The following is a 5763-nucleotide window of genomic DNA, read 5'->3' as shown; positions in this document are numbered from 1 at the left end:
GAGAGAGAGAGAGAGAGAGAGAGAGAGAGAGAGAGAGAGAGAGAGAGAGAGAAGGGAAGAAGCCACTCATCAGGGAAGGCCTCACCATTTTCTTATCACCAAAAGCAACCCGTGGCCGCAGGGCCCTTGCACAGATGAAAACTTTGGTGGTGCTGAGGCCAGAGGCTGGAAGGTGAAGCATGCTCAGGGTATGAATGATGTATGATGGGGCTGAACTAACTCAATTCTTAACAGGCTCAAACTTCTGCAAATCAAGGTTCTTTAAGGTTAAAAGTTTCAGGTTTGCTGGCCTGCCRTTGTGTACGACTTGTGTTTCAGATGGGTGAAAGGTTAATTACYTCTCCAGGAGTCTCTTGGGTGAATTGTTGTGTGCTGCAAATGTGTTTTGTTATGCCACTACTGTAATTCTAGCTCTTTTCTCTTGGTTTGTGTGTTGCGACAGTGGTGGAGTGGGATGACGGCACTATACTGGCATTGCAATGGTGAGCTGACCAATTTCACAACACATCTGTTCAATTACACCTGAGAACCTTCGGATAATTACCTCCCTTCCCTCTGGCTTCAGCTGAATTACTATCGATTTAGGAAGCAGCCTAAAATCTTCTCTGCAGGCTTGTGTATTCAGAGAGATTATAAAGTTATACTTAGTGTTTTTTCCAGCAGCACAATTGACACTTTAAAGGCTTAATGAGCGCATAAAACTTTTATGAAGAATTTTATGGAGCTGAAAACTGAAACCTAAGACACATTTGATAGCTCTGTTAGGCGGAGGGCTTGTTGTGCGGTAACACAGACAGACAATAGATGGAAAGAATAAATAACCATCTTTGAATTTACATTTACTTCAGTCTTTTGAATGTCATCAGCCAACTTATGAGGAGTTGCCATAGAAACAACCCTTATTGAATGCTTTATTATATAAAAAAGAAAGTGTCCCTCTTAAGAAAGAATCTGCTCTTGCTGCAGAAGTTGAAGCAATATGAAAGCAGCCCTTGTGACAACTGAAGCGTATTTTCACTGGACCCGTTGCCATGGCAGCCTTTCTCCAATGAGTTTAATAACATTTGATAAGTTTGAAATGAGGAGCTGATGGTACGAAAACGTGTCTTCAATTTATTGAGAGCAAAGTAAAAGTAGCAAAATAATGGCATAAGTGCAAAAATCAACCTGAAGTTGTTAAGGATGGAAGAGGAGACGCTTCATAAGAAAATTTTAAAGGGGCAGTATTATGTGTTTCTTAGGCATATATTTAAATTCTATACCATAATAAAGTAACTATGTCACCTTCAGTTTTTATTAATATGTTGTTTATATGTTTAAATAGAAAATAAACTTGGCTTCTGTGTTTCCAAACGCCTTGAAATTGGCTTCTGTCTCTTTAAGAACCTCCTTCTGCTTCTGTCCCACCCATTTCAGCTCGGGGCCTGGTGTGTGTGTGTGTGCTCTGTGATGAGGAAGCTCAGCTTGGAGACAGAGTCCAGAGGAGGAGCTGGTCCCAAAAGGCGGTTCTAGTCCCAACGGATCATTTTTGCTCCCCTACCTGCTGCCTCAGGACACTACAGGATTTCTAAAACATGCATGAATGAGTCAAAGCAAGACTCTGGGCATGTTTTTGATGAGAGTATAACATTTTAACATGATATAAAACTCAAAAAAGTTGTTTTTACATGACATTGCCCCTTTAATATCATCAGAATCACACACAATCAGACGCTTTTATGCTGAATTATCAATGGGGAGTATTTTTTTCCTCTACAGAGGATTTGATTGGCTAATTTGTAGCTGCTGTACAGGTGCAAGAAATTCCCAAATAATACAAGTAAAGGTTTAAAAAGAAYAAAAGAATAAGTTTTTACAGTGTTAATGAGAAATTTGCTTCAGTGAAATTTCACTCATTATTTCAATCTACAGAAACAACACAAAAAAGCATTGAAATAATAAATAAACGTATGCCTATGTGATTACTTTCTGTTTGATGTTTTAAAATAAAATAACACTGTTTTTTTTTTATCTCAGGGGCGAATTCATGCTTCAGAACTGATCTCTGCACCCAGCTTTACACATAATCAATTTTCACCCCTTCAGAAATAATTGTGTCCAATTCCCAGGAATATGTTTATTTCATTTGGTCTAAATGAGATTATGGTCCAACAGAGTGACCTTTGAAAATATCTGTGGCAAATCCATTTCTTGACGCATCGTTTAATCTTTTTGCAGCATGGACCAAACGTCGGGCTTGTTTCTTGTAATTTACTGTGCCTTTCAAAAGGAAGTTAGACACTGTTTGCGTGATATTCACAGTTTTCATATTTCATTTCCCGTTTCTCCAACTGGCCTGCAGTGATGCATCATAAGACGCCATGGTTTGTTGACTCTAAGTAATGTCTTCAAATTAGTATTTAATACAAATACAGACTTCCTGTGTTTAAACTGACTCTCTTTAAGAACAACTAAAAAATACTAAATTAAAAATACTGCTGAGAAGGCAAACCAAACATAAGCAAAGTAAACAAGAATCAAGACTGACAAAAACTGAAAGAGGACTTACACGATGAAAGGAAAGCAGGCAGAATGTAAGAAGTGTTATGACAAGGTGTGTCCACACTTTACCAGTGTACTGTGAATAAAAGAACATCAGGTGGGAGGCAGAGACGTGGGCCATAGAAACAGGAAGTAAATTCACCAAAAACACACAAAGTAATACATTTGTCTGGCCAGTCAATGAGCCCATCGCAAAAAAAACAGTACTATATAACATTTCAAACACATTCTAGACAGTTTATCAGCTAAAAAAAGTTAATTTTGGGGTAAGTTACTCTTTAAAATAACATAAAATAAGAAACATTCTTTTTTTGCTTAATTTAACATAAAAAAGTTAAAAAATATGACTCAAGACAACAAAATAAACATATTTAAAAAGTAAAATATAACATTTAATCTGTTACACTGCAGTGTTGCTGCAGTGTTGAATCGTCAACACACCCTGCAACAAGCCCCCACCCCACCCACAAAGCAGCTCTGGCCCCTGAGCTGTTGGCTTTAAGTAACTGTGGCCCCCTGAACAATTTAGTTGAATAGCTTTGCTGTGCATGAACAGACCTCTGATTCCCTGTCAGCTGGTTCCAGTACTGGTTCTAAATTTTGTGACCACTTGATGTAAATATATGAGACATGGCAATTGGTAAATTAAAATAAAAAATCCTAGCTTTTTTGAGGGCATTGATTCACAAAGTTTTACCTCACTAGTTTACGCTGAAATTTTWGTTTTACTAATACATTCAGCTTTATTTTGTTATTTTATGTCACACAAAAAAAGRCTCATATAGCACCACGATTGAGTGCAGAAAAGTCATGGGGAGACTGGTTCCAAAAGTGTCATGGCAGCTTCCATAAATTTGGTTCAGCTGGCTTCAAGTCCAAAGAGAACATTGACTGAGTCAAATGGAAATTATTTGGGAGAAATATTTTCAAAATTAAAGAATTTATTAGCATAAATTCATAAACACTAGAATACAAAAAACTGAATATTTGAAGAAAACCATGCATGCACAGGAGGATAATGCAATTGTAGTTTTGAACCCAGGACCCTCTTGCTTCAAGGCGACTGTACTCAGGTGCTATGGATGCTTAACATGAATGAGAAAACCAAGAAATTTTTTCAATAAAACATCATAGTAAGGTGTATTGTGCAAATTGAAACATCTTCATTTATGCTACTTCCTATTGTAGTATATCATAAAAGCCTAAATTAAATACATCTGACTTTTTGTTAGCATTGTTAGCAATGAGCAACCCTCAAAAATGTCCCAGCCAAAAGAAAAAAACATACAAAATCAGTTTTAGACTGGGCAACATAAAAAAAGYGTTTCCTCTAATTGTACCAAATGAGAAAATCGGCATCTCAAACCTAAATCTCAGTGGAATGTGAAAAAGTGTGAAAAATGCAGTGCTAAAACCTTAACAATCTCCAGTTGTTGACAGTACACTTATCACATATGAGCATATGTTTCATTGTTTTAAAACTGAAAATCAAAAACCACCATAGACCTCAAAGAGAAAATCCGATTTTAGCTTTTCAARTATTTTTTCTCGAATCCAAATGGCAGAAAAAAGTGTTCTTGATTAAAGGTGGCACATCTTTAGATTAATTGCCTACTGACTATAAATCAACTTGAGCTCCATAAAAAAAAACATACAAATAACAGAAATCCACCTAAGCTGCAGCTTCTCAGCATTGCATTTCAAACTGCCCCAGAGAACCAGAACAGGGCCAGGGATCAATTCCTACTTCATTGGACACTAATTTAAAGTTCTTCAGAGTGATTCAGTTGGCTGCAGGGGCTGGTCCAGGGGTCCCTGTAATGAGATTCATGCTGCTTCTCTCTATCTTAAGCCAGCACTGACATCCTGGATACATCTGTCCTTCACTCAGCCTGTGTGCTGATGCTTCACTACACTGAGGTGTGTACTACYAACACAACTACTCCAACTAGCAAATAATTAATTCCATTGATTAACTGAGTAATATACATAGATAAWAGGTGCTACACTGAATTCCCTGCACTCTAAAACACTGCTTGCTGCTGACAAATAAAGTGTCTGTTCGATATTGTCTACAAGTGTCAAGCTGCACCAACAATCAGTCTGATTTACTTTTAGTTTTAATACACCTAATAACACAGGGTTGCCTTGTCTTGGTTCTGCTCTGTGGACCAGCTGCAGTGTTACCAGGTCCTGTGACAAGAACRAGAGTTAATCCCTTACTTCCACAGCCAGCCTTTAAAAAGTGTCCACTTACAGCTGAGTCCAGCTTCTCCATTCTTTTGGTATTTTGATTGGACCTCCTCACCGCTGTTATGAAAATAGCTGCAAAAACGGTTTTCATTCAGGAAAAGAGACAGATCTATGGCAACTTAAAACTGACCTATTTTCTATCAATTTTAAGTTTCCAACCAGTTTCTAACAGTTACAGGTCAATACAGCTCACTTTAGAGGCTTAAAAGATGCAAATCCCYAAAACTACTGCACTGCAGGAACAACTCTGCCAGACACAACTGCCCAAATTTGTGCGCAACTTGGCAAAAACACAAGGCCAAACACCTCACCTCAAAGTGATGAATGCTGAATTGCACAATTTAATCAAACTAAAGAAATTTTTTTTTTATCTTTATTGGAATGGTCACCAACCTTTTGCATTGTCCTTTTTTTGTTTGTTTTTAATGTTTCCTCCTCAGTATTATTTCTTTCTCCCTCCTTGTCACCATCCAAATCATTCAAACTACATACAGAATGTAACACAASAAAATTGTGCAACATTAATATTTGTTTTTGTCAACCATGATGACAAAGAGGCAGTTTTTAYACTTCTCTGGATCAAACAAAGCAACAAATCCAAGATTTTGCACTAAGGATTTGTATAATACATTTTACTGAAATTGTTTCAGAGCTGAAATATTTTTGCTTGTATTGCTTGACTATTTTCTGTTGAGGAAACTCTGTAAGAAGCTTATTACTCAGTTTTAATTGGTCTGGAAGCAACCCCATGCAAACTTAAAAGCACACAAATGAGCTTGAGTGCATAAAGTGTTCTTAAAAACATTAGTTTGACTCAAGCTTTTGACTGTGACTCATTTGGTGCAGAGGCACTGAGTGTGTGTGAAACTCAAGACCTTTTGGGTAGTTGTCTTAGAGCTGAAATTGCCTGTATGGCTTCTGTGTGTGTGTGTGTGTGTGTGTGTGTGTGTGTGTGTGTGTGTGTGTGTG

The sequence above is a fragment of the Austrofundulus limnaeus genome, unplaced genomic scaffold, assembly GCF_001266775.1.
Source record: "Austrofundulus limnaeus strain Quisiro unplaced genomic scaffold, Austrofundulus_limnaeus-1.0 Scaffold175, whole genome shotgun sequence".
In the NCBI taxonomy this organism is placed as follows: domain Eukaryota; kingdom Metazoa; phylum Chordata; class Actinopteri; order Cyprinodontiformes; family Rivulidae; genus Austrofundulus; species Austrofundulus limnaeus.
This window is presented reverse-complemented; position numbering follows the sequence as displayed.